The sequence below is a fragment of the Ambystoma mexicanum genome, chromosome 13 (assembly GCF_040938575.1).
Source record: "Ambystoma mexicanum isolate Mex_15411 chromosome 13, UKY_AmexF1_1, whole genome shotgun sequence".
Classification (NCBI taxonomy): Eukaryota; Metazoa; Chordata; class Amphibia; order Caudata; family Ambystomatidae; genus Ambystoma; species Ambystoma mexicanum.
Window position 1 is genome coordinate 689,188,006 of NC_090938.1, and position 16,334 is coordinate 689,204,339.

Below are 16,334 nucleotides of genomic sequence, written 5' to 3' on the forward strand. Positions count from 1 at the left end.
CACACAAATCACTACGGGACAAGGAGCCACATTCCTCCAGGCTAAAATCAACCGCTACCACCCAGGAAGAAACCTAAGACCAAGCAATGACATCCAAATAGAAAAAAACTCTATGAGAAAAGTAAATTCTGAGGAATCACATTCTCCTATTTTATAGCCAAACTGTGGAACTCGGTACTGAAGGAAATAAGAATGACGATAGACTACCTAACTTTCAGAAAACAATTGAAAACCTGGCTATTCAACTAACTGAGACAAGCATAAGAATGAACAGCTACACTACACAAACCATACTCTAAGACCAAAGCAAACATGGGACAATACAGATTGAAGAACCAACAATAAAACAACCAAACACCCAGAGTCAAACAGAAACCAACTAACCACCCTCTTTTCCACACCCACATACTTCTCCTCTACTACGCACGCCCAAAAGGGCAAGCAAAACTACACATAAAACACCCACCCACCACAAACCACGACAAAACCAAACATCTGCAAAGGACCCAGTCACTGCACGCTACCCCCTCCAGACACAAGCCCAGTGGGACAACAACGCACACCAAGAAAGGTGACCAGCACAGACTCCAGTTTCTCCTGGTTAGGCAAGCATCAACAGAAGAGCACAACTTCTGTCCTATCTATCACTAACAAACTGCACCCACTTTTCTTACAGTGCCATGTAAGCGCCTGGAGACCAAGAAAATGTCAGCGGTGCACTGTATAAATCAACATAACAAGTGTAAGTAAGTTTAAGATGTGAAAAAAAAATCAAATCAAGTTTTGTTTCATATTGAGAAACGAGCTACAACCATCAGTCGAAGAACGTAATTATGGTATCTCTAGAGAACTAACAAATAATCTATTCTAAGATGGTCAGTTTGCAAGCTTTCAAAGCCACAAATGTCTTAGTCTGATGGAATTAGTGCAAAGTTACAGAGGTCAAGTGGGCCAGACTTCTATTACTTTTTTCCCCACACATGGAAAACAAGCTTGGTTTGGATCTACGGAAATGAGTAGAATCAAAAGACATCCAGGCTGTGCCAGACTTGGCTTTTGGGAAAAGGTTGTTGCAATGAAGTGACTTTGGGCAAGGACAGCTCTCAATAGGAGGAAATAGAGATTTGCATTCTTCTGTAGATAGAGGTGCATCTGCACCCAGAAAGCTAAAACCTCCAAGGAACACTCATGTACTCCAAGGTGGGCCCCCAGTGATAGGAAGCACCATGAAACTGGGTTTAGGTCATAGTCTTACTCTTCTTTGCAACAGTGTCATCTATGGGGCACTCGTCCAGGACCCAGCAGCACCAGTGACGAGAGCTGGGTGCTAGACAGTTTCAAGAGGACGTACACTAGAGTTTATGGCAAGACCACCACACTCACCAACTGTGGTGTTGAACAGTCTGCAGTTAGGTCAACTGCAGCAGGGAGTTTGAAGGCTCCTTATGGAAGGGTCAGTGGAACTTGTGCCCCATGGTCACAGAGGGTAAATATTTTATTCATGTAAGTGACTAAATTCAGCAATCCAACTAAGTCAATGCCTAGTCTGGGATGCCCAATGGAAGCCCTTATTTATATATTTTTATGTCAAGTTCTTAAATCTGGATGATGAACCCTTATATAACGCCCCTCTCTTTGAATCTCCCTGACCTCACTGAGCCAAGAAGTAGGTTTGTTTTGCAAATTAAAAGATTTATTTGAGGAATTAAACAATATATATATCTATCGCACTTTTATGAAAAATAATATTTGATAATACACTTATGAATATAATGGTGATTAACAATGGGTAATATTACAAAAGCACACTCTCTTTATTCAATGAGGAGTTGGTATAGAAAGGATAAGGTAGCAGAGAATACTTGTATGGTTTCTAGGAAAGCGAGATGGGAAAGAATGCAGCACAGAAATAAACTTGATATGGTTTCAACAAGAGATAATATGATCACTTTTTCCCTCGTGACAACTCGCTCCCCCACCTTAGGCAATATAAAGAGATGGAAAGGAGAGCACACAGTTTTCAGGAATACAATCAAAATGCAGTTCAAATTCCAGTTTCCCCCAGCAAGCTTAGAGAAAACCAGTATGCTTTTAAACGGGCAAAATACTTTTAAAGGTGATTGCAATGAAGTGAAAAATAAGCTAAAAATTATTTAATTCACTAAAGGAGATTCAGGGTAGGTCATAGTGACTTTGAATTGGTACAGGTCAACACTAGCAATGATTCATGAGTGATTATCAGGTTGAAAACGAAATTCAGCAGTTGCAAGCAAAAGACATACATTTTGACAGGAGCTAATATTTCAATGCGCTGCACTTTTTCCGAGTGCGTAAAGCGCGATTACAGAACAATTATGATGGAAAGCTGCGGATCTTAGCTTTACAATGACAGTTAAATCTCGCTTCTAGGACGTACGGTTCAAAAGATACGGACGTTTTTGTGGAGATATATTTTCAGAAATAAAATAAAAGGTTTCAGAATGTCAAATGGCGCTTTACAGATTTGGAATCAACAGGATGGACACACGATTTCTATGCAGTTCTGGAAAGGTTGAAATGGTTTAAATAAGATCATTTTAGACTAAGAGATTGGTTCTGTACAGTTCTTAGACTGGATACTCACTCCTAGTTTTGGACTGGAATGGGCCTGGGACTGCACTCTCGCCACCGGACGGTCTCTGGCACTGGTTCTGCTCACAGCGTGGCCTCTGGTCTGCTATCGGCACTGCACAGCGGTCTGGTCTGGTCGGTCTGGATACAGCACTGCTCTCTTTGGATCTCGGTTCTGGCCCGGGGTTCTGGGCCAGAAGCGAACAGCACGGCAAGGCTGTTGAATAGTTTGGTTAGGTTGCTGGATTCTGGGGCCTCTGAAAAGGATTCAGCTTGTGGATTAGGCCTCTTTTTTCCAAGGTTCTAGAGTTTAGTTCTAGAGTTTGGTTCTGGAGTCTATCTGGAGTCTAAATTCTGGAGCCTGTGGTCCTTCTGGATCTATCTGGATCTGGAGTCTTCCGGCAAAGTGCTTTGCAAGAAATCAGTTGAAGTGGAAAGTGAGTGTCCCTATCTGGGTCTCAGTGGTTCTTTTTATGTGTTTCCAAAGGGGGTGTGGAGGCTGACTTTCTATGCCCAACCCACTAAGGATTTGATAGGTTAGAGGATTCCCTGTGACCTGACTGGAGAACGGAGTAGTGAGTCAGAATGGGTCCTCAGGCATCATTTTTATGGCTGAAGGAAAGAACACTCCCCTTTGGTTTCTCAAGAAAATCAATTTTTCATAATCAAACATGTTTCCAAGATACGCAATTTGTTGAGAATACATATACATATCACAAATTAATTAAGACAGGTCTCTGTTCAACCCTGCTCTTTCTAAGAGCTTGGGTTCAGAAATGACAACTTATTCGCGATTTTAGTGGGTTTCGCAATATTGGTTTTGCACCAAATCTTACACAGAGGTACACCCCCTCTCTGGGCATATTCCAGTAAGTTTTCATTTTTCTAGCATAAACACAGTGTCTACAATATTAATAAATCCAGGAATTGGTGTCAGAACATCGTACGGATTCCAGCTTAGTCTCAAATTGTGAGTGCATTTGTCATATTAAGAATCCCTAAGTTGTACATTTCTGTCAGCTTGATACAATATTCTATAAGCAATTTAATAAAACATACATTTGCCTCCAATTCAGTACACCCATTGCTTTGTCCCCGCCCCTAGAAGCTTGGCTTGAATCAGAGGTCACATGTCTTGTTTTTCCTAGAGCAGTGTTGACAGTTACACCTCAAATCAGCATATTCTATTCATCCAAAAGCCCCCATTGTTCCTTCCTCCGGGCTGCAGGGAAAATCTCCTCCCTCTTAATCAACAGGACCATGCAATTTCCTGCCTTTTGGTGTAGGGCCTGGGAAGAGTAGGTGCGAAGAGTTCTCATAGACAAGCAAGCCTTTTGAAGTCTCAGCTAACTCAGGTTACTCTTTAGCTTCTGAAATACAGGTCTCCTGTCAGAATTTAGATCGCCAGCGCCGGTCAGTGGCGAACACCGATACTGCACCCATTTTGACAACTGTATCTTTAAAAGGGGATTTTACTTTGATAGCATATGATTCTTGCTGATATTGTATTGATGTGGATTCTTGCAGTAGAGTAATGTAGAACACCCAACAAGAAGTTGTATCCTTTTGGTGGTTTTAGGCAGTGATCTCCTGTGTTCACTGACATGGCAAAAGTGGGTGGCAGCCTATTTTTCAGATTTTTACTGTGCATTTTTGGATGATCTCCGGCGAGCAGCATGCTTTCCGGCGGCCATTATGATGTTTCCGCTGCCAGTAATGCACTGCGATGTTGCAGGGCTTGGATGAGTGGGTACAAACATCCCACAGTAAAGAAAAAGAATGTTGCTTGGTGGTCCATATTAGATCTGCACCGCCTCAACAAATTTATCAAGCAGCTCAGGTTCAAAATGACCACGTTGCAGCAGATCATTCCATGGATAGAAAAAGGGGAATTTCTAGCCTTGGTGGACCTGGACAATGCTTATTTCCACATCCCCATTCACCAAAGGCACATATGCTACCTCAGATTCACAGAAGGAAAGCAACATGATGAGTTCTGCGTCCTACCTTTCGGACTCCAATCCGCGATTTATGTGTTCACAAAATGCTTGGTGCCAGTTGACACCCATCTGCGAAGGGCAGCAGTTCAAGTAGACCCATATCTCAATGACTGGCCGATGAAAGGGCCCTTGCTAACGTAAGCCCAGACTAGCATGCAACAGACAATGCAATCCAATGATCTAGGATTTTATATCAACACTGCAAACTCGGTCCTCTCGCCAGCTCAAACCTGGTCACTTCCAAGGAGGGTTGTTGGATACACCTGTGCCTGTAATAATACCATACAAGGAAAGGGTCTTTGATCTTTCAGCACTGGCAACATGTTTTTCCACCAAGACAACCTGCACTTTGCAGGAATTGAAATCCCTCCTGGGCATGATGTCCTGTATTTATCTTGTGCCCCACTGCAGAATGTCGTTGCACCCACCGCTATCCACAAGCACCTGTGATGACCTCATTGAGCTAAGCCAGCATTTCCGGACAAACAAGAAGAATTTGGTTAAAGGGATGTCATTATAGTTGCCCACGGTACGGACGCCGCCCTAGTTGAGTGGGCACCTCACCTAAATCAACTGCAAGTGAAAAGCGTGTGGTCTGCAGTAGAAGTCAATCTGCACATCAATGTGCTGGAGCTAAGGGCTATCCGCTTGGCCCTCGGATCTTTTTTTACAAATGCTCAGGGAATGCACAGAGACCATGCAGAAGGACAATAACACATCCCATGCATTGTACAAGCAAACAGGGTGGCACCAAACTGTCCATGCTGTCCAGAGAGACCAAGTGCACATGGCAATGGGCCCTGACACACAAGATCTGGTTCAGAGCGGAGCACTTGCCAGTGAATATGAATGCCCTTTCCGACTGCCTCAGCAGAGAATACACAATGTCCCACGAGTGGGAGCTCGACGAGGCACAGATCTAGAGAGTGCTCCAAGCTTGGGGCAGGCCAGGCACAGACCTCTTCACAAACAAAGAAAAGTGACAATTTTTTTGCAAGCAGGTTGTGAGAACCAGACTCTCTGGGGAATGCATTCAAGATCCTGGGAGCGGATTAGTCCTGTATCCATTTCCTCCTATCCCCCTTATCACCAGAGTGCCCAGACGTGTCAGGGAGCAACCCTGCAAGATGATATTGATAGTCCCAGTGTTGGCAAGACAAATATGATACCCCATCTTACATGGGTGTAATTTTAAGGGGAGGACAAGGGTGTTTGTCCCCTCAACTTTTGTTGCACACCATTTTGTTCCACTCATTTGGCAGGGTCCCATTTCATTTAGATGTCATTGCCTCCCACCGCCCAACATTTTCAGCAGAGCTACTCCATTACCATCTTCACCAAGATGTCATTAACTGAGTCAATTCAACTTAAGCTGCATCCAGCACTTTTGATGAGGCAATGAGGTCACTCATGGCGTGGTTCCTGAACATGGCAGATACAGGCATTTGAATCTCTCTGCAGAATATATGATGTTCCTGCAGGACCGAGGACTCCCAATACATGCAGCACTTACTCAAAAATAATGGAAACGTTTCGTGCTATGATGTGTTAGTAAGGGTCTGGACCGATATGAAATCATAGTGCCACAGCTATTTCCTTATTTACTGGAGCTGGCTTATGTCGGCGCCTAATTTAATGTTCATCTAGCAGTAGTTCTGTTCTACACAAAAGGCCCTTAATCATTGTTGTTCTTTGCGCTCCCTGCGATTAAGACTTTCTTAAAGGGGTTCTCCAGCATGGGGTCTGGCATGGATTCACATGCTCATGAATATTCCCCGTCGTTAGGCTCGGAATCCTCGGTAAAATAAAAAACTGTTTCACTTTCACTTTAAAACTGTATTTCTCTTGTAAACCAATCACTGTCCTCTGGGCCATACTGCTCCCACCCAATGATAGCCCTCTTCCTAAACTCCACCCCTGGTGGGCATCTTCAGATCTTTACTGCACGCTTCAGTCCTCAAGTTGCTCTCTGAGCTATTTTGGGGTTTTTTCAGATTTTTATCCAAAATAGAATGTTGATTGATTGTTGCTTAAATATATTCGACGAAGGACAGATGCCGGCAGCGGGGATCTGCTACTAGCGAAGATCTTCATAAGCTGTAATGATAACCTTGCTTGTTCCTATCTGTAATATGCCTCTTACTGATACCATGCCTGTAACTAAGCTCATGCAAGTAACAGCGCCTCAATGCCCCTGGGCTGCTTGCGCGCTATACAAATTTAAATAAATAAATAAATGTTGGATCGCCATCGAAGTTTCGCGAGGGCCCGGCCTTGGGCCTACTTTGTGCCTTTTCAGACATGAGTGAGTGAGTCAAACTCTGCATGAAGTGTGGATTAAGGAACGTCTTCGTGGAAGATCGGCATCACAAATGCTTATATTGCCTGCATCCGACCCACGATGAAGAGGGATGCGAAGTATGCCGTGGTTTTTTCGAAGAAAACCAAAAAAGACCGCTACAGCAGACTGTCCCCATGGCTCAAGTCGAGCAAGGTCACTCACTCATCTGCGGGGCAGAGACAAGCCTCATCTAGGACTGGCCAGTCCGAGGAGAAAACTACCACTGTGAGGAGGTAGGGATCCTTTGAGGACGCCCCGCTCACGGGGGTCCAAGAGAAGGCCAAGCTCTGCGTCGCTGGGTTCGCTGCTGAAGCGGGACCCGAGTCAGGCAAAAGGCGACCTCTATGGTGAGCCTAACATCGAAAGGGTCCTCTTCAAAGAGGAAGTGCCCAACCCCGCAAAGCTCTGTGTGTCTGCGTATAAACTGACAAAGGACAGGTCCGGGGAGGACTTGTTGGAGCTGAGAAAGACCTCACAGAATGCCAGGTCAACTGAGTCGTTCACGGCACAGTCGACAAAAGCAGTGATGAGCTCATCATTGTCGAAGTCAACCACACTGTGATAGCGCTGAAGGGAGAGTGGGTCAGCGAAGGAGGTGGCGGCCACTCCATGGGTGTCCTTACCCCTGAGGCGAGATACAGCTACGGAAGCAGCGACGAAGGCAGCAACCACTCTGGGGTCAGGGATGAACCTGGAGACCGCACGGACCCATAAGCCTCCTGAGAAGGAGAGAGAGAGAGTCCCTCCGGTGGAGCTTACCCGGTATGTGGATCAGAGGGCTATGCCAGACAGACCAGAGCAGATCTACTTGAGTACCGATGAGGACAATGATATGCAGGATGATTGTTACATGGATCACAAGGGGTCTCCTGCTTGCAAGAGGATGCGCATCAGCCCAGACCCGACTTTGCTGGCTCCGATCACCCCTAGACATAGGGACATGTCGCTGGATATTCTAACAACCCTGCACACTGGTCACCCAAATTCAGCAGAGGATGCCTCCAGGACCTATGCATTCACGGGACACGCAGGAGCCCCCGAGGCTAAGATTGCAACCGCGAAAGAAAAAGGCCAAAGGGGGCACTGGTCCTAGCCATCATCCGACTCTTCCACTACCACCTCATCGCAAATAGACCTCACCCAGAGCCCTGGACCCGCATACAGACACGGGCACGGACACAGCCACCACAGCCATGGGCACGGACAAAGACTTCATTGCAGCCGACGGGGAGGCACTGCACACGGACGAGCCCCATAGGGCCTCCACACTCGACGAAGTTGGATCCTTTCATTCCGTCAGGCCCCACAGATGTTTGTTAACCCCAAAGGAGACCAATAACGAAGGCTTCCTATACCAATGGAGTCGAGAAGAAAGACAATCATGTCTGTTCCCTTTCTGGAAAACATCTGGGGCCTGGCGCTAATGAAAAACCCCAGTATGACCCTGACCAAGCGGGACAGGCTGCAGAAGAAGTACAGGGTCCTGGATTCAGCACCCAGGTGCTTGAGGTCTCAGCCCTCGCCTGACTTGGTGGTCTCGGCAGCAGCCAGGAAGTGATCAGCGAACCAGTCGTCGGCAGCCATGGTACCTCCAGACCAGGAGGGGAAGAAGCTGGATGCAATGGGCAAGAGCATTATTTACATGGCAGCCTCTACCATCAAGGCAGCTAATGCCCTAGCCATCTTGCCCCGATAAGACCGGGAACTATGGTTCAAGTTGGGTCCCATTCTGGACTTCCTGCCCGGATACAAGAAGGTTGAGGGACTGGAGCCCTTTTAGGAAGGGGAGGTGGCCTTGGATCACACCATCACGGTGCCAGTGGACATCATGGACACAGGCTTCCACCAGATGGAGAACGGGGTGTCCCTGCGTCGTCAAGGTTGGTTGAAGGTAACTAACTTCCGCCCGGACATTCAGACTAAAGTACTGGATATGCCGCTCGATGGGGAGAACCTCTTCTTTTTAAGCGATAAAGACCGACACGGGGATGGCACGCTCCTTGGGAACTTTGCAGCAGCGACGGTCGTCGTCTTTTCGTTCTTCCATAGGTAAACCAGGAAGATCCTCCAAAGGACATAATATGCCGCACTGACAACCCCCAAGCTCCTCCTTTCAAAAAGCATACAGGGGCCGCTCTCAAGGCAGCAGAGGTCAGCGGCGGTGCCGCCTGCAGGACAGAGCACCGACCCCCAAGCAGGCCTGAACCGGTCGGGCCCCCACATATGCACCCCAGTGGGAGTACGGCTGGCGAAATTCATCGGCACGTGGGAGAAGATCACCACGGACAGATGGGTGCTGGACACTCTCTGACAGGGCCACACCTTGGAGTTCCAACGCAGGTGTCCTCGTATTCCACAACAAGAACAATTTATAAAGAACAGAAATTTCTAGTCACCTGGAGTTGAAGCTAACAAAGTTAAATGATGTTCCAAAAGTCATATTTGTTATATCGTGAGGCTTTTTTATTCCAAAATGATCCTCCAAAAGTTTTTCATAAATGATAGTGCCCTCAACACGTGTTTCACCAAATCTATTGGCTCATCAGTAGGGATTTGTAACAAAAAATTGAATTCAAATTCATTGATCATGTATAAACATGCATAAAAAAAAAAAAACAGGAAAGATAATATACATCTAGTGTATATCTCTAGCAATGTAGAAGCAAAGAAACAATATTTGTTTCACGAAATGACATTTGGTGCAAAGTTAGGTTCACAATCTTGAGAAAAACAGGCAGTAGATTCACTTGAGAATGAAGGTTGACATATAGTTAGCATATTTCCTTGTTATGCGTAATATTAGTAATCTCACCTAATAGTTAAATATTCACTTTCATTAGAAAAGATTGGCCCATGGATGTTAGATTCCAATTTGGTTTGTATTTGGAGTGGTCTTGGTAACGTGTGTGATTAGGGTTTTCCTTGTACTGTTTTACCCCAATCGGAGTTTCTAAGAAGAAGACGAAAAGATGAGGTGCTATTAGGGTGAATGTCAATTGTAGTTAAAGAGTCTGTGTATCAGAGAGGATATTCCCATGTATGCGTATTGAATTTAACAAGCAAATAAACGAAAAACGTTATTTTTACCTTTAGAGTCTTACGGTTGAGACTTGAGAGCTTCTGATAGTCATCCTCTTTCCTTGTTTCTAAAGTCGGTTGGGCTTGTTTTACATTATATTGCCTGTGCAGCGTGATCACGTGCACGTTGACGTTACCATGGCGCTGTCATGATTCCTGCCCCTCATGTCCCCAGCCCTCCAAGATGTCAAGCTGGAGCCAGGCCACGATCACCTACATGGCCCTCAAGGGCCTCTCCATCCCTCCAAAGACCCACTTCGAGTCAGACTTGGCGCTTGTGGCACCAGACTCACTCACTCCCATAGGATAACATTGGGGATTGGACTTGCAGTGCATTGATGGGGACAAGATGGATGCCCCCACATATTTCGGTTCCAAGAACGGCATGTGCGGTCTAGTGTTTTGGGTGTGGTTCAACCCAGAGACACCTGGGATACCCAGAGACTATTTAAGCCACACCCAGGCTGAGAAACATGCTTTGCGTTTTCTGCACCTGCAGCGTGACACTCACCGTGTTCGGATCGGTCTCCAGTAGGCCCGCATCTTTCTTCTGCGCTCAGCTCCTGCAAGAACAAGAACACCGTTAGGAACAGCCTTACCTTGCGGCGCTTCCGCCCATCATTCATCGCTCCTTCTGTTCTGCGGGCATCTTCGGCGGTGTCATTCCCATCCCAGCACACTGCTTCCTAAGGAAAAGGGAAAAGAACAGAAAAAAGGCATTAGTAAGCATTCTGCGAATCTTCGCTTATTTTTAAATACTGTACGAGCTTCAAACGCTTACCTGAATCCCAGCCGCTCTGGGGGAACTCTGTCTCCGGAACTTCTCATCCATCTGCAAGAGAGAAAAGGCACTCCAGGTTAGCGTGGAAACATCTAGAGGTGCTGCATACCGCGCTTACCCACTGCATTTGTTCTTCATAACCGGCATCCACGCTGAACACGTCGCTGCACCTAAAAGACACAGAAAAAGAACTCGGTTCAATGCAAATACGAAAGGGGTGCATCGCACTCTGTCACCTTCAGCGCTACTCATCTCAGCAGCACGCCGCCACCCCTGGACGCCGGCCATCATCTAAGGAAGGAAAGGAACGAAGTTAGAGAACTGTTCAAAAGACTCATTATACTTACCTGTCGGACTCTTGCCAGTGAACTAACTAGGCAGCAACAAGCCTGCATCAATCAACGCAACTCTGCGCTGAAAGCAGGACGGAGAGCACACTATCCAAGAAAACAAGGTGAGCTGTGGATCAAAGGGAAGGGTTGGACCCCGGGGAAGAAGGGGTTCAAGCACACAGAGACAATAGGGAGTTAAACTCTACCAATCCTGTGTTTCAGGCCCAGTCTCCAGTCGAATAGCCTCCAGGGAAGGGTTCGAGGTCGTAAGAGGTCAGAACAGGCTGAGTGATGTCCCAGTGGATACCAGGTGAGCGTTACAGAACGCAAAGACTCACATCAAAATCCACCTGGGCGTCATGGAAACGTCAGAAACCGGCCAGTTAGCCCACATGTTGGGGCAGCTATGTTCCGAAGTATATGCAGCCAGGCAGGAGACCAACACCCTGAGGAGAGAGCTGATAGTAGCCAAAGAACGCACTGATGATTTAAGCCGGCAACTTCTCCAGTCACAAGCAGGGCATGCACCATTGCCGGGAAGCATGCCCTCGATGCCAGCGCCATCAGCCAATCCCGTTCAGATAACCCTTTGTGGGGCAGTTCCCTTGGCCCCGCCCGAACGATTTACGGGGGATCCCAAGAGGTTTGCAATGTTAATGAACCAGTGCCGCCTGCACTTCCTTTGTAGGGCAGGGGCCTTTCCGAATGACCAATCACGGTCGCTTTGGTGCTATCCTACCTGAGTGGTAGCGCCGCTGACTGGTCTGTACCCTTTGTGGCCCAAGACGATCCTTTGCTGCATGACTTCAGGGCTTTCAGCAGGAGATGGAAAAGCTGTTCGCCCGTCGTAGTCATGGGCAGGCATTAGACAACGAACTTCTGTCCCTACGCCAAGGGAATCAAGACCTATTAACATACATAGCCACGTTCAATAGACTCATAGTTGAAGCAGAATGGCCAGTGGAGAAGTGAACCATGTTATTTCATCGAGGGTTGCGGGGGAGCTCAAGGATGTTCTCACACAAGTAGTGAACCCCCGAAAGGCTGCTCAGAATTCATTGACCTTGTTGTTCAACTGGATCATAGGTTGCAGGACCGAAGAGCAGATCGAATCAGACCGGACCCTCGCCCTATGTATGTGCGTTCAAAGGACAATACTTTCAGGGGAACCAATGCAAATCAGGGGGTCAGATCCCCCTTGACTAAAGCGGAAAGGGATCAAAGGAGACAGCAGCAGTTATGTCTGTACTGTGGAAGGTCGGGTCATTTCCTTAAAGAGTGCCCTGTGAAGCCACCAAGGAGGATGGAAGATACCATCAAGGAATCGGAAAACCCCCCAGCCCGGCAAGTGTAGGGGTCCACTTGTCGAGCGAAGAAAGTGAACTACAGACCTCCCATTTTGCACTATCTGTGGTCTTGATCAATCACCAACAACCATCTCGGATGCACAAAGTAAGAGTGTACAAAGACAGTGGAGCCGTTGGAAATTACATCAACCTGATCTTGCGGCAAAGTTGGGGCTTCCGTTACGCCCTAAATCAACCACTGACACTGTTACCACTGTCGACGGCACGGAAATAGCTTTTGGTCCAGTATCCCAATGCACTGCAGCTTTAACCCTTCTGTGCCAGGATGGACACCAAGAATCTATCGTTTTCGACCTCATTAAGGCACCACAGTTCCGGTTGATTTTGGGAATGCCATGGTTGGTAGCTCACAATCCTCGAATCGATTGGCGAGCAAAAGAATTGGCCTTTCCCGAGACTTGCGCCCAAACATGTTATCGCCAAGAGAAACAACCAATAGACACCAGAACCTCCACGCTTGCAACTGTGGCAATCGGCACCCTACCAAGTGAATACCAGGACTTCCAAGATTTCTTTCAGAAAGAACAGGCTAATACCCTGCCACCGCATTGACCATATGATTGCCAAATCGACCTGATACCCGGCGCACAAATCCTTTGTGGGAGAATTTACGCACACACGGAACCAGAAAACCAGCACCTGAAGGCCTATCATGACCAATACCTGGCCAACGGGTTCATCCGTCCCTCGAAGTCTCCAGCAGCCAGTCCTCTATTCTCCGTACCGAAAAAGGAGGGGGACTTGAGAATGTGCATCGACTATCGCGCACTGAACCAGATTACTGTAAAAAATCGCTACCACCTGCCACTGATCCCTGAATTGCTTGATCAAGTCAAAGATGCCCAAATCTACACAAAACTAGACCTCAGGGGGCATATAACCTTGTTCGCGTAAAACAGGGGGACGAATGGAAAACCGCTTTTCGCACCAAATACGGCTTGTATGAATATCAGTAATGCCCTTTGGCCTTTGCAACGCGCCTGCTGCATTTCAATACTTCATGAACGATGTCCTACGGGAATTGATTGATGTCTGTGCTGTATTGCATTCTTGGTGAGGGACTGTTTGTGATGACACCTGCTGCAGTACCTACGCGCCCCGTTAAATTAAAAGGGTTTGTCCATGAGAGTTGAGGTGATGTTAAAGATCTTGCGTCGCACCAGGTTTAGCTACTACGGAGACTTAGAGTCCCTCCACTCCGTTTGTGACAATATATAATGGTTGTGTTGAGCTATCCCTTGATAGTGCGCCGAAAAATAATGGAATGGCAAGTAGTGATGATTAATCAATTCCTGTTTATTTTTGTGATGTTAGAGCCTTTGTGGATACACGTGTTTTGGCAGAGCTGCCTTTATCGAATCCAGGCTATATAGATAGCTCATAAGTCACTGCATAATGCATAAAGGTGCTGAAGTTCACAGGGATGAATCCCTCCTGATACAAAGAAGTCCTCCGTATGTACGAGTGTCCTGTGGACTCAACACATTATATAATGTCTGTGCTGTAGTGTACATCGACGATATCCTAGTATATTCCGCACCAAAGCAGGACCACGCTAAACATGTCCGATCCGTATTGGAGAAACTCTGTCAACACCAGCTCTACGCCAAGCTCGAAAAGTGCTCATTCCACGTCTCTGAGGTGGAATTCCTGGGCTTATTCTCAGCCCGAATGGAATCCAAATGGATGTACACAAGGTAGATGCTATCCTGAACTGGCCATCCCCAAATTCATTCAAGGGGGTTCAAAGTATGCTGGGTTTTGCAAACTTCTACCGCCGGTTCATCCCAGGATTTTCGCAAATCTTGCATCCCATCACGTCATTACTAAGGAAAAGCAACAAAAAGTTCCAGTGGACAACAGAAGCTGAGGAGGCTTTCCAGGAACTCAAAGCAAGATTCACATCTGCCCCAATCTTAGGCCACCCTCACCCTGATCTCCCATACCTGGTGGAAACGGACGCCTCAAGCATGGCTATGGGAGCCGTCCTCTCACAAAAGGACTCCGAAACGGGCCAGTTACACCCTGTTGCTTTCTGGTCGCGTAAATTCACACCCCTGAACTCAATTACGCTATCACAGACAAAGAACTCCTGGCCATTAAGTCAGCCTTTAAGGCATGGCGGCACTACCTCTTGGGCACCAGATACACAATCACTGTAATAACTGACCACCGAAACCTCCAGTACCTAAAAACAGCAAAGGCCCAATCCTCACGACAACTACTTTGGGCTCTTTTTTTGCTGAATATGACTACGTGATTACATTTCGACCAGGGGTGAAAAACGGGAATGCTAATGCCCTTTCCCGTATGGGGGTGGAAGAGCAAGGGTATCAGACCCCTGACCCAATAGCAATCATCCCGAGTGACAAGCTCCTAGGAATCACAGCAACCATAACTCAGAAAGAATTTCATGAAGAAATCCAAAACATGATGAGTCCGGAGCAATTACAAGCGTGGAGTGCACAAGGCGAACATTACATGATAAAAGATCAGTTGCCCTACTTCAGGAATCGTTTATTCTTACCAAACCAAGAACTACGAGAATAAGTCATGTCCGGTTATCATAATTCTTTGATCGAGGGCCACCCCGGAATCGCTAAAACCCTAGCCAAGGTAAAACGAAATTATTGGTGGCCCACGTGGCGTAAAGACATTATCCAATTCATCCTATCTTGTGGAGTGTGTGCTCAAAACAAGTCATCCAAGCAGAAACCGGCTGGGCTATTAGAACCATTGGAAATCCCACCAGCACCCTGGCACACGTTGTCCCTCGATTTTATTACTGACTTACCACCCAGTCAATGGTTTAACACTATTCTTGTGGTCGTGGACCTATTATCAAAAATGCCACGTTTCATTCCTCTTAAGGGGCTCCCAAATGCTTCCACTCTGGCAAAGGTATTTCTTGAAGGCATCGTACGGCTCCATGGGTTTCCTTCAGTTTTGGTCTCAGACCGAGGTACTCAATTCGTATCTAACTTCTGGAGAAAATTCTGCTCTATGGCCCAGATCGACATCCGGCTATCCACCAGTCGCCATCCCCTAACGGATGGTCAAACTGAGAGGACAAATCAGACGCTCGAGCAGTATCTGCGTTACATGTTACATCAAGTGGAAGGAAGCTGGTTCAACCTATTATGGATAGCTGAATATGCTTATAATAATTCCCTACACACCAGCACTGGGCAGACACCCTTTTATACCATGTATGGCAGGCACCCATGTACTTCTGAGTTGGACGTTCCTACAACCCTGAAAATGCCAGAAGTCAAAACCTTGCACACGACCATTTCTCAAACTTTTAAAAGGGCAGCTGAACACCTACTTCAAGCTAAGAATCGCCAAAAGAAGTTTGCTGATCAACACCGAGCAAAGGCCCCCAACTACCAAGTGGGAGACAAAGTCTGGCTGGCGTCTAAACACGTGTCCATTAAAGGAGCCCAAACTTTCCATCCAAGATACCTGGGTCCATTCACCGTCACCTCCGTGATAAATCCTGTGGCGGTCAGACTAGCTTTGCCGTCAAACATGCAGAATCATCCTGTGTTCCACGTGTCTCTCCTTAAACCTGTTCAACCTGGGACCCGGGTAGCAACGCCACCACAGCCAGTAGTAGTCACCGGGGAGCCAGAATTTGAAGTCAAGGACATCCTAGATTCAAAGTACGTCAGATCCAAATTATACTACTTAGTAGACTGCAAGGGGTATGGTCCACAAGATAGGACCTGGGAGCCTTGTGAGTACATCCATGCACCTCGCTTGCATAGACGATTTCATCAAAACCATCCAACCAAACCAGGACCAGACAGACGAGCCACCTTG